We start from the raw sequence: 27880 nt of genomic DNA, 5'->3' as shown, positions 1-27880 counted from the left end.
GCTCAAAGGTACAGTGAAAATATTTTGCTGCGTTGCTGACATCCAACAAGTTACCTAAGGCCTTTACACAGCTGCCTTGCTGTCCTCTGTGTCACTGCAGTGATGACCATCATAACACCATGCACAAAACCCAGTCATGTCCATCGGGTCTGGCACCTCTCCCATCTGCTCAGCATGATAAGATATCCTACAGACACCTTGCAGGTGAAATCAGGCATGCTGCAATATTAATAAGATGAGGTGCATAGCTGCAAAGAAGATGCCAGTCAAGGCAGCCAAAAAACAAGTTAATTTTTGTGCTTTTTTTTTGTGTGTGTGTGAATGTGAAAATGGAGACATGATACTAAGTGACAACTATCAAAGCCTGCAGATGAGATAGGGCATGTATCCCCTATCAGGGAATATTTGTGTTCAGCTAGTTGTGCCTATAAAATTTGAAGCATTTACATGATCTGTAGAAAAAGGCGCTTTCAGGGATAGATGTTAATCAATAGCCTAAATACTTCAAATGCTGAGAAAAAAACCTTGGTGAGTTAAGAAAAAAAAATTAATCTTCTTTCTCCCATTAAAATACAAAATTTTAATGAATAGAGAATTTCGTCCCAAGTGATAGGAATCTCAAAACTGGGTTCAGACAGTTGCGTTTAATTTTTAGACTCTTGCAGTGCAATCAACTTCAATGTCTTAACCTAGCCTTTTTTTCAGTATTCTTAAACTGTACTTGTATGATTTAGAATGAAGTCTTGTAAAATAAGCTTGCAAAGCTTTTGATATTGCAAGGAGTTCTTGCTTGGCACAATATTGATAGGAATTTTTATTTACAGTTACTGTACCATGTATTTTATAAACAGGATGAATGTGTTTAGGCCTCTACAAGGAGTAATCGTGTAAACTGCGGTCTCAGTGAAAAGGTGGATATTAGCCTACGAAAGGAACGTTATTTTCAGATTTCCAAGCTTCAACACTCTAAATATTACAGTCTTTTAAACGTGAAGGTTCTAAAGCATTAGTTCCTACTCAATTGCACTTAAGACCATGAGGTTACAGGTCAAGTATATATGTACTTATGAATACTGTTAATGGAGTAGTGGGCAAATAATAAGTCCAGTACTGGTACTGTAAAAAATACACACAGTGTGTTTATGTGATGCCAATTAATGGCGTGTTTTTGAGGAATTCCAGCTTGACAACTCATTGACAAGTCCTGCAAACTTAAGTCTCAAGAATATATGAGACATGACAGAGGCAGCACAAGTTCTCCCACCCTTCCTTCCCAATACTCTTCAACCCTGACTTACCATATTCTGTGGAAAAAATTAATTTGCTATGCCTACTCCACAGTTGTTATCTGTGAGTGACCACCAGCAGGCCTGCTGGCTAGTGCCAGTTTTGACAGTGGATTATGTCATGAAATGACATCTGGGGTTTGTCCTTGATCAATAGCAAACGTTGTTAAGGAAGTAGGTTGCAAGACAAATTCCTAGTATACGAAGGTGGCAGAGTTTTACGGGCAAACAGCTTTAATCTGTCCTTTTCTTTTAGGTTATGTTTGCTTACCAGGGGGAAAAAGAGGGGGAGGAAAAAGTTTACCTGCCTGAAAGGAAGGAGCTTGTGTACAGAGTGGAAAAAGATTTGATTGCCTGAAAGGAAAAGTGCCTATAAGAAAGAAAAAAAAGATATAGCCTGAGAGAGGAGCTTACCCACTTGCTTCAAAAAGCCTGCCTGCTTCAAAAAAAGCACTTACCTGCTAGAATTCAGCTTGCCAACTTTTCTGCCAGGTGCTGGAAAGCAAAATGCTGAAGCAAGGTCTACACTCATTACTTCTGCTGCTATCACACAGTCAAAACAAGGCCATCAATTAATTTCTGCACAATACCCTCTTTAGTTTTAAAATCTGCCACGCTTTACATACTGCTTTCAAGGCAATCCTGGCAAGTGAAGGTGCTATGGGAAGTGCTAATCTTTTCATCTTTTTTGTATGGGTTTAAGAAGGGAACAGATCCTAGAAGTTATTCATCACTTACAAGGCATAACATGAAATTTTCTTGTGCTTTTGAAGTGATTCCCCTGAATATAATTGACTAAACTGATTAAAGCAACTGTTGAGTTGAAAGTCTTCCAACCAAGGTCTGAAAAATGCCTTCCTGTGAAATGTTTAATATTTCTTTTTGTATGATCCCCTTATTAGGGTGTTCAACTCTTTATCCTGGGAATTTTTCAGGAAACTGGATTATATCTCCTCACCCTCTCTGCAGCTGACACTGTTTGCTCGGGGATTTGTTTTTAGAACTGGACATTTTATTTCATACATTTTATTTTCTAGAAAATGCTTTTAGGCAGTGTATTAGACTATTTAATTTTTTACATGACTTTATTTTCATTGCCCAACCATACAAAGTTTCTATGCAAAATGAAAAATTTTTCTTTTAAATTGAATAGCTATCAAGAAGCCAACTGTAAAATTACATTTTTCAATAAGGAAAACACATAAAATATTTTCAAATACTGCATTTCCCCCACTAAAGCATGTATTTTGCTCAGATGTGGAATTTCACCTGGTCACAGAATGGTTGAGGTTGAAAGGAACTTCCTGGACTCGTCCAACCCTCCTGCTCAAGCAGGTGACCCACAGCAGGCCACCCAGGACCATCTCCAGACAGTGTTTGAGTATATCCAGCATCTCCAGATGGAGACTCCACAGCTTCTCCAGGCAACCTGTGCCACTGTTCAGTCACTTGTCATCACTCAGAACACATCCCTGCATATGTACACATATCTATTTTATAGGTATTTTATATCTATAGATATCTCTTATCTATGCATTCATGAGAAAATACATGCTTTGTATGTCTGTGTGCTTCCACATATGGTATATAATTCTTTTCTGCCACAAAGAACAGTGAACGCTGAACCTAAGAGTGTTCCTATAGCATAGCTTCTGCCCTTATTAATCTTTAACAAATGCTTCCTGGGTAAAGAAAAAGCAAACCAGTGAATGTCTATTTTATGCTTACATATTTGGCATACTAGTGCAGTGGATTTGCAGTCAGATTTGGCTATCTGGGTGCAGTTGGAAGGGTGAGTACATTCTAGATCTTCATCCTGCACTTACCATTTAAGTCGTAATAAACATCATTAACACACAAGCTTATTTTCTACTCCAAGAAGAGTCAAAATCAGAATGCTTTTTTCAACAAACATACATTAATGTTCAAAAGTTAATATTCCCTCTAATTTTATTTTAAAATAAAGAATAAATTGGCTATAATAATACACTGTTCATAAATGCTGTCTGATTAATATGCTTGCTTCATCTTTAGAGGGAACAAATGGATCTCCTTTTTCTAAGTCCTCTCAGATCCTAACCATAGGACTCCTCAGAGCCCTGCTGCTGAAGGGCTCCACTGGAAACCAGATTGTACAAGAGGTGGCAATGTGAGTTTTAGAATCAATTTTAAAGCCTTCAAAAAGTGTACACCTGTGGAATACTTGCTACTTTATTATATTTATCTATATACTTTTAGACACTACGTTATCTATTCATAGTTCAGCAGGTATGCCATGCTCATCAGTTTCCAAATTATTGCTGGCTTCCTGGCACACCTCTTAGTTATTTTTATCTGATATTTCAAATAAATTACAAAATGCCTTGAATTGCATGATTAGTCCATTATGTATTCTATTTATTACAATTATATGAACTTTTGATTAACCTCCATAAGTTTCATGAATAAATTACCTGGATCGAGGAAACTGCCAGTTAATGTTACAATGTTCCAGCGGGGAGTTTCCAAGAGATTAATCTGCCTTTTTTAGAGGCAGCTTTTTTCATCCCAGCTTCCTTTAAAAGGAATACATACTGCTGCTGCTGCTCAGTTGTGATGAAGAACGTGTGAATATATTTGCAACCCACTCAAACTGAGTGGGTGCAAAATTTACTCACAGAATCACATCTTTGGAAGATGATTTGTGCCCTTTCAAATATTGATGGCACAGCCACTCTAACACGATGAAGATAAATTGTGCTAATCATAGTGAGCCTCCCAAGCTGCACTGTATCACAATCCAGAGATTTCTTTCCTGTATCTTCTGTGAGTGGTGTTGAACAATTTCTGGTAGGAAATCTCAAAAAACTTTTCTTCCAGTTTCATTTAGGCAGATGGAGTGGCACCAGCACTTTTATAAAGTGATCAAGAAAACAGAAGAACAAATGGTGGGCATCTAACTTTTGGGTACAGAGGAAGTATTTTCTGGAGTTAATAGAGAATAGGAAGACCAAGACAGCAACTTGCCTAGCAAATTCATCACACTCAGCACCTGCTGAGTGTTGTAGGCTCAAGAAGAGATAAGATATGAAGAGCTTTCTTCTGGTCTTGAGAACAAGTAATAAACTTCCATAGATAACCTGTTGATAAAAGAAGACTTGGTGGCACAAAGATTATACAGAGAAAGGAAGTAAGGATGCTGGACAAGGGTGCTGGTGGCCCTTCAATTAACTGTACAGGAGAAGACCTCTGAATATAGAATAAAATTATGAAATCAAAGTATTAATTGTAATGACATAGGATCTATCTGCAAGAGATGAGAAGTGCAGAGATGTCCACAGGAGCATCTCATCGCTGCCTGGTGCTGCTGGTGTTCAACAACATCATAGTGAAGAAACAGCTCAAAACAACGAAGTTTGATCAGCATGAGGTGCTCAGGAAGACAGAAGGAGGTTTGGGAGACCCTGAGGGAGCACCAGTGAGACAGAAAGGGTGCTAGATAAGCCATCAGCACCCACTGGGTGGGGAGCACTGGCATGGCTGCAGTGGTGTGCTGCTGTTCCAAATGAATGTTGATATAGCAAATACAGGATATTTCATCCTTATATTAGCTAATCCTTAGACTGATCTTAGAAGACAGAATTTAAGTATTTCTTAAATAACCAAATAAACAAGGTCCTGAGAGGTCAGAATAGTCTGTGGGTTCAGTTCAATTTTGATGGAAAACTACTGGGAATGATCATTTAATGAGCCTGGGCTATAAATATTATTGTTAGCATACTGATTGTATCTTTTTCTATGCTGCTTTCTCGTATGAGATAGACAGAGATGGTGCCAACTCCTCTCAGTAGCTGGCAGAAACAGTGAGCTGGATGAAAACCAGCTGGTTGCAGCTCAGACTGGAAAGACAGACGACATTCAGGAGAAGTATTTTAGGAACAAAATCTTGTACCAAACTATTCATGAAGCGGTTTTACATTAGACTCAAATTTCTATGCAACTCACAGATACATTTGGGATCAGCTTTCCAGAGATAAGGGTAACACTGCAGATCATACATGTTGTCTCTTGTGGATGACTCTACTCAGAATAATTGTATTTCCTTTTCTGCAGTCTGTGGTCACAAAAGTCTTAGGATGCCAACAGTAAAGAAAAAAGTGCTATAGCCAAGCGCCACAATGACATTACTCTTCTCAGGGAATACCAGGGTGCAAGATGACTGAAGACAAGTGACAGCCAGGAGACTCTAATGATAGTAAAAGGAACATTGACCAAAATTGGAAACATTATTCTAATGATCTAATGATCTAAGTATCAGTTCAGGTGCTAGAAAGCAAACAGGAGTAATGAGGACAGGAATATTTTTTGGTGTTATAATGTTTTTAAAGTAAACCCTGGAGGACAGATGGTAGGGATGTAAAAGATGTGTTTTCTATGAGCTAAAGTCAGGAGCATTAGAAGTGTAAATAGGCTAGTAGTAAGAGAGCTATTTATTATAAAAACTAACAATGCGTGCAGTTGAAGTTCACTGGTATTTCTTAGAGCAACCTTGACAAATAATGTAAGAAATACATAAGGTACTATGAGCCCTTTGTTGTAATTTCCTTCTCTTTCCCAGACACAATAAAATAATATACAGGAGTTCTCTCGCTTTTCTCAGTGCAGTGACATTTCACAAAAGGTAAAGCAATGCTGCACCTACTGACTTCCCTTCTGTATTTACAAGAGGAAATGTCATCAAGCATTAAAAATGTCACTACCTGCTGGGATGACGTCACAGAAATGCTCCTTCCCCTTCAGATGCTGATGCTTGGAGCAATAAGCCATAATCTGCTTAAGGAGATCATGGTTTGGTAGGCAAATGGCACTCTGCTTAATGCCTACAAAATGAATTGCAGAGCAAATACATTTGCCAGGACTGAAGACATTTTCCAAGGAGTGCAGACAAATGTTCACTAACATTGCCTCTTCAGCCAATTATTGCTGCAATGCAGACAAAGAGGTGCTGTGTCTGCTACTTAAGCCGTCTTGTTACAGTCCTTTAAAAGTGTCATGTTCACAGAGAAGCATATTTGTAATCTTTATACTAAGTACACTTCACCTTAATTGCATCACCTCATGAAATTATATAAACAAGACTTTTGTATTTGTGCTAGAGATTTTCTCAAGCTGTACAACTGAGAGTTGCTTATAAACTTCACAGGGTAGAGCTAGTGGGTTTAGGATCTGCAGTTTTGGTTTATTTATTATTTGAGCAAAATAGACATAATTCACAAAATCTGAAGTTCCTTTCTGTCATTAAGTGTCTCACAGATTCATATCCTGCTGTTTATTTCTTGCCTCTACGCAGACTTTTTCCTGATTCCTAAAAACCCATAAATCTTAAAACTAAATAGTTCTCAGAAAAAGAAATAAAAAATTGCTATGTATCACCTACTTGCTATCTTCATTATCAAATATTCCAGTAAACATATATGGTAACAAAAGGTCCTCAAACAAGAAATAACATAATTTTCCTTCTCCATTTCATTTTGTTTTATCCAAGAGAGACACACACTGGTTCTTGGAGCCTAAGGACTTGCATGCATAGTGATAAAATTCCAAGTGAATCCTAAACTGAATCTATACCAAAATGCAAAAAAAAAAAAAAAAAAATCCAGTTGTGGTGTTTTAGTTGTTATTTGTTTGGGGTTTTGTTTGGGTCTTCTGGGTTTTTTTTGTTTGGTTTTGGTTTTTGTTTGGTTTTGGTTTTTTTTGTTTGTTTGTTTTCTTTTGTTTTGTTTTTTAAACAAGTCACCAGTTCTTGATTAAATAATAGTTAAAGCTTAAATGAATAAATACATCACAAAGGGGTTTTCCTAATCATTCTAACCTGCTATTACTGGTGTAACCACTATTATTATGGTAGTAAGCCTCCAAGGCCTTTTTCATACGGAGGACCTATGATACAAAACCATATAATAGATACCAGTTAGAGATTTTTAACCCCCCCTATAAAATAAAACTGATTTTCTCAGTCCTGTCACCAAAATTACAGTCTGGGGGACATCTGTGCAAATTCTCTGATGAAAGCACTGGTATCCATTAGCTTGCAAAAGAAAAAAGTGACAGTAAAGGAAATTAATTCTTGCTGAGGTTTAACCTTCAGCATCTGGACACTTACCCAAAGTCATTCACTAACTTAGCGGCAGATCTGACTGCAGACTTTCCTCTGTCTTCTGTGCTTTCAATATCAGCGACAGTTCCTTAACTTCCTCAGATTTCCATAGAGATTTCCAGACAAGCAAGATTCACTAGAGTTTAGATGAGCTGAGATCCAGTTCACAAAGTTTCTCAAGATTGCCTACCACAGGATTACAAATTTATTTTTAGTAGCTGTCCAACTTCTAATGTGAGTCATAAACCTCAAGTCAAACTAAGTTTACAAAGTTCTTAGATAAAGCTCAGAATCTCAGAATTCTAAATGACTCCATTAGCATCAATGAGTAGGATGCATTTAGTGGAGATACGGTTATACACAATTTAAAATTCATCTGAATATTCCGAAGTTAAATGAAAGAGCTGTTCCCTGGAGATTAACTGGAGAACCATATTCCTATTACTTGCTTCAGCTATATCTTTACCAATGATTTTTTTTTTTTAACATTTCTGCCTCTCATGCTATTTATACTGAACACTTATTAGTGCCCCAGTTCAAATTAATATGAGGATGCAACAGCCCTGGTCCCAGTAATACTCCCCCTCTACCAGCCAAAACAGCATTCTATTTGTGATATTAACATAATAAGACTGCATCTACATAGTGCACAAAGGAGCGGTTCACTCACAGAGACAATGGAAAACTAAGGGAGAAAAAAAAGAAGGAATCAAAGTAGACACGAATATATTCTCGAAACATTCTTATAATAGGGTTCAATAATATCTTCATATAATAATATTCATATAATATCTTTTCAATTACTTCCATGCAACCAAAGTACTTTGTATTACAGCAAATACTGTATATATGAGCTATCTTCTTGCAAAAAAAAATAATTAAAAAAGGATAAATATAAAAGAAAAACAATCCATATTAAGGTCAACTTCTGAAACTTCTGAAAGTTTACTAATAATTCACTGTAAAATAAGGCAGTTTTGGCATTAGTAATTAATGAAATTATTAAACCTGTATCTGTCTTAAGGTGCCTGGGAAAAATTTGCTCTGATTGTTGCAACCTGGGTGAAAAACTCTTTTTCTCAGAAAAGATCCAAGCATACATCCCTTTGTCCCACCATGTCCATAAAGAATGGTTTGGGTCGGAAAGGACCTTAATGATCATATATTTCCAACCCCCTTGCCATGGGCCGGGACACCTTCCAATAGACCAGGTTGCTTCAAGCCCTGTCCAACCTGGCCTTGAGCACTGCCAGGGATAGGGCAGCCATAGCTTCTCTGGGCAGCCTGTCCCAGTGTCTCACCACCCTCACAGTGCAAACACCGTATCCTCCCCTCCAAGTAGTAGGCAAGCCACATACACAGGGTGTATTGGAAGGTCGTCTGTCATGAAATACAGCCCTAATCAGGAAGAATTGAGAATACAGAATTAAAAATTCATGGTATTTTAAACAAATACTTATGTTTCTGCTACCTTATTTTATCCTGAATAATTGCTTTTACATTTGCTTGTAATTTGGTATTAGTGAATGAACATTTGATAAAAAGATATTGAGTTTTCCATTGCAGCTCTCAAAAGAAATGAGCTGGGTGGAAACAACCGAACCATAACTGATTCTCAATCACTCTCTGGTAGGGCATAACAGTGCAAGGGCTAGCCAAGAGTAGGAATGACATTCTGTAAGTACTGCCTCATAAATAGCACTTATTTAGAATACACAACTCGGCAAATAGATGGTTTAAATCTGCTGGATCAATACCCTCCTCGGGTGCACAGGTCTCTCATGCAATTAGCCTGACTTTGTTTGGCAGAGGTTCCTGGTTTCCTAGGCAGGGTGCTCTGGTTTGGTTCTTCCTGAAAGAAAAACCCCAAGTAGGATGTTCAAGTTTCAGCCACCTGAGTATCGACTTTAAAGAGCTCTTTCTGACAAGCTCTTTTCCCTTCTCTTTCTCCCCTGTTGCTACTTTATCACACTAGGCTGTACATAAAGTGCCTGAGGGATGGCAGCAAAGTTACAAAACAAGCAAATGGCCTCCACATCCAGTCCTATCCTGCCTCCTAGAGCATGGCACCACTCAGACAAGGGTTTAAAAGCACTGAAAGAGTAACTTCATTTTATCTCCATGCTCTTGTTTTTCAGTTTCAGAACCAGGGAAGAACAACCTGCATTTACCGAGGTTCACCAGCCCTGTGATACAAAGTTCTACAAATATGAGCCAAGCAAGACTTCATAAATTTTCAAGATCATCCAAAGGGAAGAATCTATGAAATAAATTAATCCCCCAGGCACAGACAAAAAAAATTGCTGATCTTTAGCACCTCCCACTTAATAATATTAAAGCTCATTACAAATGGCAATAAGCCATGCTTCATCATGGTTAGGAATATTAATTATATTCTTGTGGTCTTAAAATGGTATAAATGAACAGTGAAGCCAGCAGTCTGATTTTCCTAACGTGCCTGTTCATTCATTTATGCAGTTTGTGGGTATAATTACCACTGTGTGTTTCTGTTGGCCTGTTATATGCATAAGTAGCTATTTGCATCTGCAAATACCTCATTTACATGTATGGTCACTGTTACAGCTATGTGCATAAATTAAGTATGCAACTGCACACATTGTAATGTTCCTATATTTATAATAAAAAAATGGCTGTGAGCTAAGCCATACATCCTGCTAAGCCAACTTTGTGGCAGAACTGGGAATACGACACAAATTGTCAGACTCCCCAGCCTGCAATTTAACCACAGAGCCTCACACGCTAGAAGAAGAATGGGAAATGTAAGCAAGATGAAGGAAACAGCCCAGCAAAGAGAACGGTGATCCACCCCAGACTCCTTTTTCACTTCATTAAACTGTCACAGTTAAGGGACAAGCCCTGTTGTTCCGGAGAACAGATCATCCTAAATACTGATGTCTTGTGAAATAATCCTGTGGTTCCAGAGGAGTAGCAGAGATTTAGCACAGACCTTTGCTAAGTTTGAACAACATACCCCCTTTTTTATTCAGGTTTCTAGTTTGCAATTAAACAGAGGATTAAAAATTATTGGAAACCTTCTAAACACTTCCCCTTCCCAGACACTGAGGTTTGTACTTGAGTCTTCTAGGAAACATACAATAAACCACACACGATATTTCTGTTTAAAAAACCCAACTGCTTTAATTTCTTGAGATAACTAAAGTGACAATTCCTGTAGAGCCATAATAGAAAGCATACAGCTATAGGGTAAAAGGAAGTAGCAAAGTGAGAAAAAACAGCAGAGGCTTGTCTGAGAAAACTAGACTGTGTTTACTGAGAAGGACTACTAGCCTCTGAACTTGTATTACATGTAATTCAAAACATCAGAACACAAACAAAAATGATAGAGGGTGAAGAAACAGAAGAAAACACAACAGTTCTGTTTTCTCTGGGGCATCAGGAGGCACATGTGAGAGCATATGGGCAACAGAATCCACGTGTCTTTGGAAAGGGCCTGGATCAGGAGCTATAAAAATCCCAGACTGAGCTCTCGGTTCAGAAAAAGATTTTCTCCCTGTGTGACTCCTGGGAAGTCACAGCAGAATTGAAACAGTGCTTTGACATTGACAGCAGGACTTGATGGCTGGAGACAAGTCCAAACTTGTAACATGAAACCTTTCTCCTTAGAAAATATCCTTCACTATATAGCTTCCTAAACTGAGTAGTCATCATATAAAGTTCATTACTGTTCTCCTATTTACCAGGAATGTGACAAGTTACTTCAATCTAAAGCAGGTAATCACATGTCACAGCTTCAGTATCTTAACATGTAATTAGATTCAGCTTTCTTGAAACAAAGTCCCTCAAAGGTCTTTAAGTGGTAGATGTTTAAGTACCGAGTTCTATGCAAAAGACAGCAGATGTAACATCTGCAAACACCACCCATCCCCATACCATTTATTCCAGTTTAGGAGGAGTTAGAACAAGTGGATGGTGTCATGGCTTAAGACCAGCCAGGCAGCCTGCTCTCACTCTCCCCCCTCTTCCCCCCTGCTCTCGGAGGGATGGGGAAGATAATTGAAAGAATATAACTCCCACGGGTTGAGATAAGAACAGTACAGTAACTAAGGTATAACACAAACCACTGCTGCTACCACCAATAATAATGATAGGAGAAATAACAAGGGAAGAGAACACAACTGCTCACTACCTGCCGACCGATACCCAGCCTGACCTGAGCAGTGATCTAACCCTTCCGGGTAACTGCCCCCAGTTTACATATTGGGCATGATGTATGGAATACCCCTTTGGCTAGTTCGTGTCAGGTGTCCTGTCTCTGCTTCCTCCCGGCTTCCCCTCCTCCCTGCCAGAGTGTGGGACTCAGAAAGTCCTTGGTCAGACTAAACATTACTGAGCAACAACTAAAAACATTGGTGTTATCATCGTTGATCCAGGGCTGAAAGTCAAAACCGCAGCACTGCACCAGCTACTAAGAAGGAGAAAAATGACTGCTGCTGCTGAACCCAGGACAGATGGTTAGCTGAGCTGCAAATAGCATTCTCTTCTCTTGAGGGCAATATTCCTGGTGCAAAAGGAGAACAGCAAAAGGAACATAACTGCAGGTAACACTGACTTATTCGGAGAGAAGGGGAAGTTCTATGGTTTTGGATTGAACTGTGTCATTGGAAGAAGAAAGGAAATAATCCAGAGTGTGGGGACCAAACCCAAAACTTATTTCACCTCTCCGGAACTAGAAGAAAATGGCATATTAATGGTCTAAGGCCTTTGCCTTTTAGTGCAGCAGCAGTTTGTTATTGAGTTAAAACCCACAGCAGCCTTTGCTGAGCCAGGCAGATTACAGAGTACACCTGTGAAGAGCACTGCTATCACTACTGGTTATGATTACCCACCAGAAATGGATCATTTTTAATAGCTGGAACAGAAAATAGATATGTCAGCACCTGTACATCTCAAAAGTGTATGTTTCACGTCCTCCTGGCCCCCATGGCAATCTTACCTGCTTTTTGCCTTTGCTGTCATTTACTATGAACTGGTGGGATCCAGCAGCCTTATTCTGCTTGAAATAAATTCCAGCTGCCAAAAAGTTAATCCAGCCAGAATTTTGATTGCATTGTTGCCAACAAGAACCTGCTTATTCCACTCTTTCAGATCTTATCTCTCTGTGAAGCACCCTTCCTGACAGCACTTAGGGACACTAACGTTGGCCTTTGCCCAACATTCCCTAGATGACCTGCATCAAACTAATCAGACACGCTTTTGTCTGAGCATATGAGCAAGTAGGTGACCCCATTTGAAAATATTCATTAAATAGTTTCATCATTTTTTTTTTTAATATTACCTTAAAGTCGTTAACATATCAGGTCAATTTATGATCTCAATTACAGAGGAGTAAATCTGAGGCAATTACACAGAATATGATCAAAATCTGGTGCGAAATAATTAGAACATTTCAGTTGCTTTTGGTGAAACTTCACTACTGGCATAATATATATTAATAAAGGCCACTAAAATGGATGATGTCAGAAAATTCACTGAAATCAAGTCTAAGGTTGCACAGGAAAAATATCAAGTGAAGCAGACGAATGAAACACCAAGGTCCTAGCAGTCAGTGTTAGAGCTACTTATGATCTTCACCCATCTGGTGGGAACAAGACTAATCCACTTGATAAACTGAGCATCAGTGACCTTTGTTAAAAATTCACTGAAACCTCACTGAGTAAATGATGACTATTAACCCTAAATTATGTAGACATATAATTACCCAGACTGGATTCTCTGCATACCTATTACAGGGCACAACCTGTCTCCCCAACCCCTCCAACCACCCCATACTCACATTAGCAAGTGTTTATCTAAATTCAGTTAGACACAAATATGTTAAACCAACTTTTCACTGTTGAAAAAATCAATATGCTATGAGATAGGAAATATCAGAATTAAAATTGCACATAAACATATTCTCCTCTCTACTAAAACATGCATATGGGTTCAGGCTTCACTTGCATTCTCCCTCTGCTTCAGAACAAAGGATTTGAGAAGCTTTTCCATTTTCTTGCTATTTAGTATTGGTTTTGATACCATGCATTACCACAGATATGAGAATAATAAAATTAAGTCCCGATTTCTGTCATATTTAACTGCTTCCTCAACATTTAACATGTGTGCTTCTTCCAACAACTTTTATTAATGCTATCAGGGAACTGGAATTTCTATCCTATAGGAAATTTATATATCTGGGGGAAAAAATCCATGAAAATCTTTTCCCGAAAAAATGGTCATTCTCAACACAGGCAACTCATGGGAGAAAGGAAAGACAGAAACAGAGAATGCAACCCTGCAGCCGTGTCTGGATAATGCCTCAGTTTCAGAGGAAGCAGGTGACACATCCTACTCTCACACAAATACTTCAAAGTCTTCCACAGCGGGACCATTTATTTATCTGGCTTCTGGAAGAGCTTGAGGAGGCAGCCATCAGCTCTGGAAGCTTTCTTACCTACCCCAGGGTAATCTGAAGGGATTTGTTTGTTTGTTTGTTTTTAAATAAGCTGAAGTGCAGGCAGGGGGGACCCAGCAGTGGCTCATTTTGGTGGCAGCCTGCCTGGCAGGAAGCTGAGCCCCAGGCTCCACACTGGATGTGGCATCAGGATGCTCAGACCACCGCTGTGGTTGCATCTGGGATGATATCTATCTGGGCTGGCAGAAGACCAGGCAGGCCTCACTTGCTACATCAGCTTTCACATCAACACGGTCCCATCAGGTACCTGTGGATGCTGACTAGGGTGGCTTCATTAAACCAAACAGCATCTGCCTAACAACTCAGGCACCAGCTTTAATCACTGCAATCACTTTAAAAACAAGGAGCCAGTGGGCAAAGAGATTAAGCTAAAAAATACTAATTCATGACACAGATAGATACCCAAAATAAGTGAACTAGCATCCTTTCTTGCCATGTGTGTTATCATTTTATAACAATGGTATGGGCAAATCTCTCCTGGACACCAGCTGCAGCAGGAAGCACTCAGCACACAGGTATCAGGTGTTCAAGGCAGGGAAAAAAAACAAACGGTTGTGTATGTGTCTGGCTTAGCATTTCCCAGGGAATCTGTGACAGATGAAAGGATGGCATCTAATTTCCCCAGCTGTTCTTGACAACACAGTAACAACAAAATAATCCAACTTTTTTAGGCAAAACAAAGGACAGAAATATAGTGAATTGTTAACAGAAATGACTGCTGTTCACTGTTGAGGTATAAGTCCTTTTCTGGTCAACCCTTTCTTTCCCTACATCCTCAGCTGGCTCCCCACACCAAAAAAAGCTTATTCATAAAAAACAGATCTACAGTACCTTTGAAGCTGTCCTTTTTCAGCCCTTAAAATGTTCAAACAACGTGCATTTAAGAAATGTCTGTTCAGCCACCTGGATATTTGAAATACCATTTTTTTCACGTCTTACAATTTCAAGAGTAACCTCATATTTCAACTACCCACAAACTGCATTTTTACGAAGCGTCTCTGCATTTCCTAACTTGCTGGTTTGACTGAGTCATCTCAGTAATTTTACCCATGCTGGTTTTCAGCCAAAATGATGAAAATGCGAGTAACTTATGACTTAAAAGAAGACCACCTATGAAAACAATCACCAATAATGATCAGTACTGGTCTCCATTGCTGCTGGTCCAAACTACTATTGAGCCAACCACCACACAGTGTTTTTTACTGTATTAGTGGTTAAGTACAAGTATTCTCCCAGTACAAATAAGAACAAAATATAACTGGAATTTCAGTGAATGTGGACTTCAGCACATTATTAGGCCTAAAGGACAGGATGTGACATTTCACTTGTGTAGAAGAAACTTTAGTTCTTTGACAGCACTGCCAATTCATCAATGTGGTTTTGCGGCATGCAGATATTGCCGATTCTGATAAACTTTATTTTTAAGTACAAGGAATAAAAAAATAATTATGCAGAATGCTCATAGTATTGCATCAATCAATGCCACAGCTTTCTGCTCACAGGCACAGAAGACAGAAAAAAAACCTTATTTTCATTTTGGCTTTACACCACACTTTTTTGCATTTTTATGTAAATCACTGCCCAAAACCAATTTGTCATCTTTCTGAAACAAACCTATCATGAACCTACAAGAGAAATGCATTTTCAGTTGTGAGGGAAAAGAAACAAATTACTAAAGGCTGTAAAAAGCTCTCTGCTTTAGGGAACTACCTGCCCTTCAAAGCTAATACACATTAGCAAATATTAGAGTTCTGAGAGAGGAAGAAAGTAATCCATCCTTAAGCAAGGATAGCGCTGAACTTGTTTTTTGCCAGAAGTAGTGGGTGGCCATGTAATTTTGTTGGTGTTCCCTATCGTTGAATAACCCTGCAGTAACACATTTTTCTCACCTATGCCAGCAAAAGCCTAGCACCAATGTAAGGATTTTTAGATTTTAAAAACTCATGTCTTTGGAGCATAAGGCAGAATTGCTTTGTAACAAATTGATTCTTTTCCTTTTGAATCAGGAGAAAAAAAAAAAAGAATGGTGATGGGAGGGAACACCAACATCCTCAATCAGAAGGAAAGCTTGCTACAAAAGTTAAATCTAATTCATCAAGCATATAGTTCCCCTTTCCTTCCTTCAGATAAGAGGGGCTCTTCATCAGGGATTGTAACGATAGGACAAGGGGTAACAGGTTCAAACTTGAGCAGGAGAAGTTCAGGTTAGATATAAGGAAGGAGTTCTTTGCTGTGAGGGTGGTGAGGCATTGGCACAGGTTGCCCAGAGAGCTGGGAAATGCTTGGCAGTGTTCAAGGCCAGGTTGGATAGGGCCTTTGGTCTAGTGTGGGGTGTCCCTGCCCATGACAGGGTGGTTGGAACTAGATGATCTTAAGATCTTTTCCAACCCAAATCATTCTATGATTCTGTGGTTCTATGTTTACCTACCTACATGAGGCCGCTCAACATAGCTGCTTCTTGATTTTTAATACTGAAATTTAGAATATGTTAAATTACGCTTGGAAATTACAAGACCTGGTTCTCTTGGAAAATGGCTCGAGGCAGAAGTAAGACGAGACAGACTACAGAATGAGACTTTAGATAGAAGTCTTTTATACTAAAGGTATCATAAAGTGCTTTCAGAAAGACATTGCTACATTAACCGCAGAAATCCACAGAACCTTTCAGAGACAGCAACATGAGGTCAGCAACTGCTCACAACTTAGTTCAAACTGCCAAAATGTTTTTAGAGGATGCTAAAACCTAGGGATAGTTCAGTATAAACATAATGATTTTTAATTGCTTGGACATGTCAGCTAGAGTGCTTGTGTATGCAACTCAGAATTGAACTATCAGCTTAAAATTATTTCCTTGGAGGACTGTTTATGGTTTCTTGTTCTTATGCTCACTACAGTACCTGACTGTTTGCAAGAAACCTCCTTCTCTCCAAGCCTGCAATCCAACAGCTTTTCCTCAAGAAGTCATTAATATCAGATCATTTAGAAGATTTTTGCAGGGAGAAACTGTACATTCAGAGTGGAATGAGAAATGTCAAACTTCCAACCCCAGTTCCATTGCCTGTGGCCTTCAACCTAAACAATGTGATCAAGGTTTATCAACACAACACATAGGCTACTTAAGGACAGGTTCCTGGGTTTTGTGTTAGTGTTTCTTGTTTTCATGTTATTTGCATCCTGGAAACATACCACACAAAAAAACAAACAAACAAAAAATAACCAACCTGGAGCTAATTGTTTTTTGGGGTTTCTTTTGTTTCTTTTTTTTTTGAAAGAAGAATTAAATGAGAGCAATACTGATTTCACACAGATCTAAATGTGCAGTACTAAATTCACACATATCTATTGTTTGCAATTAACACCCATAAAAGATGATTGTAATGCTAGTTATGCTACTTTACGCACATTAAGTGAAATGCCCCATAATCCCAGGAACAATAATTTTAACAGTTTTGCTTAAATAGGTGACAAACACATAAACAACTAAATGCATCTGAAAAGACCAAGCATTCAAAAAATCTGTTCTGACAATATCAAAGATACATAGTGCCCACATTCTTAAGCAGCAAGACCTGTTTAGAATTCTAAGTGCTACTTGCTGAGGGTTTTAGACTCCTCAGAATTAATTTACACAAACATGGGGATAATACCCCCATCTCTCAGTAGCAAACCAAGGAGGCAATCATGACACTTGTTCCACTGATTTCCTGCTTAATTTTGGAGAGAGGAAGGAAAAACTAAAACACTCTAGCAGTAAGTAGCTTTCTTAGGAAAAAGTTGAGATGGGTCAAAATCCAGATCTGCAAAGCACTTGGGTAACTTTCATGTCTAAAACAACACATTTGGGTACCTTCATAGAAACCTTGTTAATTTCACGTTATGTCTCTAGCTACCGGGAAGTTAATAAAGACCGTGGAATTCAATATGCAGCAATGACTTCAACACCTAAAGAGGTAATATTGTCCCCAAAACACTTCCGTAAAGAGGAGGAGGTATTTTCCATCTTTTGTGTCAGTGAAGAGGGAAAAAACACCTGTTGTAAACCATCCTCATGCAGCCTTCTGTTTCTCCAGTTTCAGGAAGATATCATTCCTTCTGAAAAGGCTGGGATGAAGCCAGGCTTTATCCATCCTAAGGAAGCTATGCCACTGTGCAAGAGCAGAACACTTTTGTAGGGCTAGAGATTGCAAGGAAGATACTTCAGCCTCCAGATTCACAGCACTTTCTTAAAAACTAGGAATGAAAGCTTGATTTTCCTCAGGTAGACATAGTACAGGGTTTTCTTGTTTCTGAATTAATTTTCTAAGAATCACCACCTCCAAAGGGCATGAAATTGCCGAAAAGGCACTTGAAGCTGTGTAAAAGATTCTCATTCTCTCAACATGTAAGAAAGCTCATCTTCCTTTTCAATTCCAGCCAACACAAATTGACAGACTTAAAGTGTCAATTTTTGTTCTGTGTAGCAAGCTAAGATGGGCAGCTTATGAACCTATGTGTACATGTACATGCACACATACATGTGCATTATTACTGTAATGCAAAATGAACTGCAAAGTACCAAAAGACACAGGACTATATACCAACTTTACACTTCAAATGTAAATACACAACCAAATAATATACTGCAGTTTTGTAAAAATCAATTTTACCCTTTTGTTGTAGAATTCATACAAATCACTCTGATATCTAGAAACACTCAAAATATATAACAAATCTGTTACCTTTGCTTTCTAAACTATTTCTGCCTTGCACTGGATTTTTCAATTTCTTTATGCATATATATATGCAATTTTATAGATATGATTTTGTGCCCTTTCATCAACTATATCATGTAGCCCTGTTTAATCTTTTTCCCACTGAAAGGGTTAAGCTTGTTGCTCTTACCTAGGATCACAGTGTGCAGTGTTTACGAGAGCTTCTTTCTACTATGAAACTAAGGCTGAGAAAATTACTTCTACTCAATGCTTCTGCTTTAAAAAGGATAATGATTTCATCTGGTTAGAGCTGTCTGCACGTACTTAGTTTATTGCAGGGAAGAAATTGCCTGTTCACCCGTGATAAGATAATTTGTCGCCTTGGAAATTAAATTATCCATCCCAGTTTACCTTGCGGAGGAATACTATATAATACGTATTTGTTCCATTACACCTTTAAATCAGAAATATGCTTTACTCTACAAATATGTTCCATGTAATCAGAGACATTAAGACAAGTTAAAATAGTCCCTGACTGCAACTTAATTAGGCTCCAAAGTTGTCAATTGTGAAAGGTTTGAATCCAGTGGAACTAAAAGGATATTAAATAAATAATTTCTTTTAAAGAATAAAACTAAGCCTGGAATACATTTTGAAGTTATCTTTTGCTCAGGCTTTTTTAATGCTGTCAGGGAAATTCACCACAGAAAGCCATGTCTAGTACAAGCCCTCACTCTCCAAACCAGAATAGCATCTCTAGGTATCTTACAAGATGGAACAATAGGCAGGATCAAACCTTTTTTTCCACCTAATATTTTAAATTATATAAAGAATTAAGATTGGTATGTAGCTGATGTTTTTTTTCCTGTTTCTGACAGATTGTACATAAATGCGGTCTGTTTTTCAGAGACGCTGGTTTGTAAAATTATCATTTCTTAACAACTTTTAAAGGCCAAGCTGAGGGAAATTTTAAAATTTAAAACATGCTTTCACAAAACAACAGTGATTATGAACAACCATGGTTCTAGGCCAAGGAGAACACATCACAAGCCATGGGTAGGGCGCAGTAGGGCACAGCTCTCAAGGCACTGTTTGACACTGAAGCCAGCTTCTGAATCCTCCATAAAGCTCATCATTGAACCACATAATTCAAGCCATTCATTAACTTCTTAGATAAAGGTTTTTTTGTTTTTTTTTAAATAAAACCTAAGAATTTTTTTTTCCATAGCATACTTTCTCAAGCCTTTAAGTGATGATGATAAAGGATTATGAAATAAGGCTTTGCGCTGGTGGCTCGTACGTGGACTCTGAGCGTGACCTTGAATGAATCGGTTAATCTCCCTGTTCCTCTTTCTCCACTTGTGAAACAAGGAAGGTAATTCTTACCTACAGTGGGGAAGTGTTTGAGGGATCAACGAGATGTTATTGGATAATTTAGATGTGAAATATGTGAAATCATCCACTTTATTTAAAGCTTAAGTGCATTTATTTTTAATTGACTTCTAGAGATAGGAGCTACCTATGAAACATTTTTTGCTCCCCCCGAATACTGGTTTGGCAAAACCGAGCCTTTTAAGGGAAACAGAGGGTTTGATAAAGTTTTAAAGAGGAATATTACTCAAGTTCCTGAGGAGATTTTCTGCATCCGAGTACAACTGGGAAGCGCAAATGGGTTTTACCACTGATGTGGACACTTGTCCCAAATCCCAGCTAATAAGAAGTATGTAACAGTTTAACATGTTTAACGGTTTCACATATTTAACATGGCACTAACAATTATGACCTTCCCTCACCTTTACTGTAATCTTGCTATCTCAGTCGCACTCACAAATCAAGAACTGATATATAAAGTATACTTTACAAGGGTATTTTTCATTTAGTCTTACCATCCTAGTGTATGCTACATTAGAAAGAGTTGGAAACCACAAAGTTCAGTGGTGGAAAACGAGAAAAATAGGTGAATGGAAGGCTGGAAAAGAGATTTTATGTAGCACAGAAAGAAAATTCTCCACCATTTCTAGGTCTGCTTATTAGTAAATTAATTATATTATTTATTAAGTAGAGAAGCACTTACTGGGGGAAAATTCTGCATGTGAATTAAACATGCTTAGATATTAGTAACTAAATAGGCAAAGCATCTCCATTAAGCTTCAAATGAGCACTTAAGCAAGCAGGATCCAAGCAACAAAATTACAAGAAATCTGACTGATTCCACCATTTAATGAAGTCATTTATCTCTGAATAGCTTAGTGTGCACTCGCAGTAAGCAAGGAGAACACATTATGTGATCTAAAAGCAGGAACAAAATTAGTAAAATCATCTTCTGATATAGAGGCTGTTAGCTCGATTTATTTACTACTTACCATCTATTGCGTACTCTTGAGCAATAGTATTAGCTCCAGGAGTGGGGCAGAAACCAGTTTTCACTGGTTCACTAGGAAAGGTGAATAACACAGTCTAACAAAGGGAAACTACAACAGATTTCTGGTTTTGTTTTTTGTTGTTAGGGTTTTTTTGGTTGTTTTGTTGTTTGGTTATTTGGTTGGTTTTGGGGGTTTTGTTTGGTTTTGTTTTCTGTTTTTGATGTACACTAGTGCAGTTGTTTTGGGGGTATCTTCTTAAATAATGTGGTCTTTATAGATAATATTAATGAACCTTTTGTTCAGCTTAATTTTTCATTTTTCAACTGGGAAATACGCTTTCTCTTGTCTTCTCTGCTAATCCCTGACAATTATTGGCATAGCTGTTCCAAAACCACAACCCATGGACTTAAAATTCTTATAAAAAACAAACAGAAAAAAACCCTAGTAAAAAAATTAGACTTAATGGAGGGCTTTTTTTTTTTTTTTTTTTTTTTTTAATTATTTCCCAAGAAAAATGCACAGACATAATACAGCTGAATTTCAATCTCAAGTAGTGGCTGTAGCTGTCTGTACTGCTCAGATGCAATAGCTTGAAGATCATTATTTTTTGTTCTGAAGCCACCCTGCTGTTCTCACCAAACGAAAAGCAGGTCAGAACCAATCTATTTAATTAGCTGGGAAGGCAGGTGATGCTTAAGCACGCTGCTAATCATTTTCTAACTATTTATAATTTTCCATCAGGGCTAGGTTGACAACAGAATTTCCAAACAACATACAGAAAATGATAATTCATGGCAAAGTGGTGTGAGAAGTAGTATTACAGTTAATTTTAGTAAAATTAAATGCTAGAAAATAATAGGCTATAAAAATATTAAAAATAAAAAATCATCTTTTTTTATGTCTGAACAGTACTCAAATCTACATCTGAATTAACTGAACAGTAACAAAGTAATACAATAGATGATTGTTGTTTAAAGAAAAAAAAAATTCCACTAATGAGATCTCAAATTATGGAAGCACACAAAGCAGCTCACCAGCCTGTGCAATTTCTATTTTCCTAGGTGGTGCAGAGCTTGAACCAGTGGTTTGTCTTACAGATTCCATCAAAACTCCACATGCGTACATACCACATGCTACTAAGTTTTACATGATTACTAACAGAATAAAATTTGTATTGTTCACATTACTTTTAACTTCCAATAATAACATCAGGTATAAATGGCTCTCTTTCCTGTAATATTTTTCTTGCAATGGCCCTCCCTCAAAATTAAACACAAGCTGTTATACTCAGCAATGTAATTTTTAATTTAACTTTACTGCTCTTGAGTTCAAGTATTTCTAACTTTAAGAATGTTCGGTATCCTGTTTGGAGCAAAGTAGAGTAAGAATGTAACATCATTGGGGGAGTTTTAGGAGGAAATACAGTAACATAGGGCTTGACTCATCAGAAATCAGGTTTTGTTAGATGCAGTAACTTCACAGACTTCAACAGTTTGGCTCTCAGAGTAACACAGCTTTTGATTTCAAATATACCAACCACTACCAAATACACCTCAAAACTTCAGAGCAGCTGCTTCTTGTGAAAGTAAGCAGCAGTGATGCCAGGTTTCAGGTAACACATACAGAAAACCAGTCTCTGTAGTGATGAAGGGAGCTCTCTCATGATATAAAGTATTTTCCAGTAAGGAGGGCTGTGTTTTAATTAAGACAAAAAATTAGTATTAGTGATGCATTATGTGATGTGGTAAAACAAAGGTTTTTTTCCCTGTTGTTAATGTAAATCAGCTAGATAGCTATACTGTTAATGAAATTTTCACCACTTATCTGCCAGGTTAACATTCTTCCTAATAGGTGGCTCAGTACCTAGTGCTATTAAGGCAAGTATGCAGAACCTTAATTTAAAGGACTAATTAGTCCCAAATCAGTGACTATTACATTCTAGGAATAGGGACTCAGTCCATAATGGCTTTGTCTATAAGGCTCGAGAAGGGATGTATCTGCTTGCTTGTGGAAACAAGATCACAGCTGGATTTTGTTTAGTTAGCGAGCTATTTTCTTCCACTGTGATCGTAAGACCCCTGAAATAAAGGAGGGAATTTGAGAAAAGAGATTTTGACTGAAAAGCTAGTCCTCTGGGACAGAGCCTTCATGAAGATTAAGGGGTAAATCAGTCATCACTTCTAATCTTTTAAGTAAATGAAGTAATCAGAAGGATACTAAAGGAATGCCTATGTTATCAAATTTAGTAGTTTTGATATTCTGATTATTTATTTAATCCTTTGAACTACACTGTTATTTTGATTCCTTCATGATATCCCTTTTTTAGATACATTGTTCTACAAATTCCTGCATAAGATTATATTCTGCAAAAGGAGATATTAAATAGCTGTGAAAAACACAGGAATTCCAGTCTGAAGTGGTTCAAACATTGCAAATTCACTGATACATATAGCTATAGAAATATAACTTCACTAAGATAACTTTCATAGGAAGCTAAAGTATAAATGTTACTGTATTTTTATAAACATGTTGCATGTAATTTTTGCCTTCAGATCTCTTCATTGTTGGCAAAGTTATCCCAAGTCATAAAAATAGAGTCCATAGATTTAGTTAGAGAAAACCTAAGATAAAATCTATTTTGTTAAAGTGGGGTGTATTAGGTGGCAGGTGGTGGTGTGCTGTTGGTTTTAAATGATGAATTTGGATGGCACATAGTTTTGTTGGTATCTCTGCTGGAAGTCTGGGACCTTTGAAGCTGCAAAGATATTTGTAATGGAAAACCAGAATTATCACACAGGCTTCTTCCTTTCAGGACATTGTGGCAAGCATCAAAGCATCACAACAGAAGGAGATAATAAGGAACAGTGCACCTGTTAATTTAGGCCTCATTCTAGCAGGTTTCTTTACAGTTCTGCCAATTGACCTTACAGTTTTCTCATGTATTTGATAGCCATCCCAGCCATTTTGGGGATACACAGTCTTGTTACATCCCTATTTTTGTCTGCTTCAACTAGATTAGAAATATGGTTAAGTTCTAAGCTATATATAAATACAAAAAATCCCATCTTGTGTTGGCCCCAGGCCTGCAAAGTAATATTTTTGAACACTCCAGAGAAGTAGTTTGGGCAGCAGAGCAGCTATTTTCCAACTTACCCCCTTGAAATTAAACATTAAAACTGTTTTTAGGAAATACTAGAGGTCCTTCTGACCACCCGCCTCCAACAGTCAGCCTCTGATGCTTCAGAAGAAAATTCAAGAACCCTCACAATGCACAGGTAGAAGGTATGCTGCCCATAAGAAAAACAACATTTCTAGCTAGTATCATTGTCTTTTGCCCTGAAGAAAGAAAATGTATATCATTTCTAGATCCCTGATTATTTTTAAAACCCTAGTAAGCCTGGCTATTGTTACAATATATACCAACATCCATTTCCTTTTTTAATCCGACTGAGCTCTTGACTCCAATAATATATTGTGGCAATGACTTTTGTCAGCTTATTGTTGGCTGAAAAAATAATTCCTTCTGTCGACTTTAGATTTGCTGTCTTCCAATTTCTCTGAATACTGCCTTCTTCCAATATTATGTCAGGAGCTAAGCAGAAAGCCTGCAGTAGCTTCTCTATAAATTCATTTTCATGCACCATCTTTTTTACACAGTTATTTTTCATGTCCCATCTTGTTCATCTCTATCCTGAAGTAAACTGCTCCTGTCTTTTCAATCTTACTCCATAGGGTAGTTTTTCCACTTCTCTAAGCATTCTTATTGCTAATCTTTGAACCCCTTCTTTTTTCTGTATAGTCTTTTTTGATATAAAATAAACAGAGCTGAAAGCTGTGTTCCAGAGGCAGCCTACTTTACAAATAATGTTATAATACCATCAATATCAATTTATTAAAAAATCCTAACCCTAGGTTTCTTTTCTTTGTTAACCTTCACTGCTGACTGATGAGAAGGGTTTGCAGTTGTTTGCATTTCTGATCTATGGTGCATTTGAGCCCAGACGTAGTGTAACAACATTTGTGGAATATATTTCCTAATACATGCTGAACTTACTGGAGATGGTGGATGTATTTTTTTTCCCTTCATACTTTATAGCCTGCATGCCCTGAACATGGAATAAGTGTTTTCCATTCGTTCTTGGAAGTCTGCGACGCCTCAGACACTTTTCAAGCAACATCCTTTCATTTCACATAGAGAGAGCCAACTGATCTCCTGGAATAAAACCATGTCCCCAGAGAGCACCCAAGCCCCTCTTTTGACAACAGTCAGTAAAATTTACTGGTATTGACCATTTCCATGTGACAACTCTCAAGTGTTGTCACTGTCTTTTTGTATGGTAGCAATTCAGACTGAATGCTGCAAATGCAATGGAAATTGTGCCTGGAGCAGGACCTCTCACCAGAGCTGTCATTAGATCTGTAGGAAATCTTCCACTCATTGCTCTGTTCATGAGTTCAGTTTATTCTTCATAAACCAATCATGTTATGTTGTTTTCCAGATTATGGAAGTCAGTTTTATGTTAAGGTACTCTGCCCTAACAGCAGAAAGAGACTTCTGCGCCTTTTCTGGGAACAATTTGTTACTGAGGACAAACATCTTATCTGTGGGATCAAGTAAAATATATATTCCTGACCACTAGAACTAAAAATACTCAAGTCCTGTTACATGTTGTTGGGAAAATGCTTTAAAACAGACTTAAACATCTAATCAAAGGGGTTTACAAAACAAAGCATGCACTAGTAGAGTGTAAACTCTACATTGTTTAATGTAATTCTTTATACTGAATTGCATATTTCTTCAGAGCAATCCTGTGCAGAGCTTGGTGCCTGCCTACTGCATGTTAGGGCCAGACACAGGGGTGAGGAATACAGGTGACTAAAGAAGATTGCTTTGCGGAAGCAGATTGTTCATCCTCTGAATTTCTACCTCTGATGTATGAAGGAAAAAGTAGGCTGTATTTGTTAGAGCTGAAGGGGGAGTAAAAAGAGTCTGTGACCAAGCAGGAATTACTATGATGAGTAATACCTTTATCATTACAGAGGGGAAAATTTTATTGTAAAATTGAAACTATTGTATTGTTAGGCGGGTGAAAGCGTCTGTATTTCTCTTTTATACAAGAAGGTGAGACAAAGACAGGCAACAACTCTTTTACTCCAACATTCTTTGGAAACTTTGTCACATGCAGAGATAAAAGGGTATGTCTAAATCATCTTCGAAGTCCTTCTTGTTTCTCTCCCATTTAAAGTCTCAAAGGTCCAAGTCCCTCTAAGGACAGCCTTACTACTCTTCTAAAGAGAGGAGTAGGGCAGGAGAGCCACCTTTGACCCAGGCTGATCCCCTGAATCATCCAAGTAACACAACAGATGTTCTGAGATTGCTACTCTCCTTTTATCCAGGTGACGGGCAGCACAATCCAGGCATGGAAGTGGAAGTTTGGTAGTTCATGAATCATTTCATCTGCCTATGACAGCTTTGCCTACATGCAGCTATTAAGGAGATGGTTCCTATCCTAAAATTATCCTAAATACAATATAACTAACTTGAAAACAAAGAACATAATTGCAGCCTATCAGGGGTTTTTGAATGAAAAATAGAGATCTAAATTATTATCTACATGTCAGCTTTGCATTAGGATGTTAACGTTGCCCAAGTGCTTCACACTGGGTTCTGCTAATATCTATAGCAATGTTAAAGCTTTTCTCTAGCATTCAAGTATTTCAAACAATTTAAAAATAAGCTGAATGAATTAATCTCCACTTCTGTTTCATCTATGGCCAACAGTACAATTCTTTGTGAAGAAGAGGTTTTGCTTCCTAATAAAAATTATATAGAGCTGTTGGCTTGCAGGGATTTGGGGGGGTTTGGTAAGATTGTCAATGACACAGGGATCCTATTTTATTACACCTCAGATTGTGGCAACTCTTTGACTTTATGACTGGAAAAAAGCTTAAATTGGTGTCCTGGGTTCAGCAGTAGCAGTCATTTTTTTCCTTACTAGCTGGTGCAGCTCTGTGCTTTGACTTTCGGCCTGGGAACAGAGCTGATAACACAAATGTTTTGGTCTGGCCAAGGACTTTCTGAGTCTTATGCTCTGCCAGGGAGGAGGGAAAGCCGGGAGGAAGCAGAGACAGGACACCTGACCCAAACTAGCCAAAGAGGTATTCCATACCACAGCACATCATGCCCAGGAAGTAACAGGGAGTTACCCGGAAGGGCTAGGGCACTGCAAGGTTGGACTAGGTATCAGTCCGTGCTCGGTCGGGTGGGGTTAGGCGAGTTATCGGTTGGCTGGTGATGAGGTGTTGTATTCTCTTCCTTTGTTACTTCCTTTATCATTATTATTATTGGTGGTAGCAGTGGTGGTTTGTGTTATACCTTAGTTACTAAACTGTTCTTATCTCAACCCATGGGAGTTGCATTCTTTTTGATTCTCCTCTCCGTCCCTCCGGGTGTAGGGGGAGGGCAAGAAGAGGGGGAGTGAGTGAACGACTGTGTGATTTATGGCTGACTTTGTTTAAACCACGACAATTGGGCTGTACTTTATAACTGCTTTCTACTTTTCTTTTTTTCCTTCCAGAAACAGAAAGCCTGTAATAAAATAATTGTTATTTTTTCTGATAGACAATTTTTACATAAAAGCCCTAGAGAAAACAAAATTCTTCATTTCCTTTTCCTACTGGAAGTTACTGAGTAAGTTTTACCAAGTATGTCTGAGCTCTTGCTGAATATCTATGGCCCTCTGGCTTGCTTGTCAGAGGTTTGATACAGCTGCCATGCACCAGAATGGAAATTCCACCTATCGCAGTGAATATACTTCTTTCATAATCAATTTTTGGATACTCCTCACATGAAGTCACAAAAGAGCATCAAGCTCTGCCTTCCAAGTCAAGCAGTCACTCATTAAAGTCAC

This window comes from Lathamus discolor, chromosome 1, assembly GCF_037157495.1.
Source record: "Lathamus discolor isolate bLatDis1 chromosome 1, bLatDis1.hap1, whole genome shotgun sequence".
Taxonomy (NCBI): Eukaryota; Metazoa; Chordata; class Aves; order Psittaciformes; family Psittacidae; genus Lathamus; species Lathamus discolor.
This window is presented reverse-complemented; position numbering follows the sequence as displayed.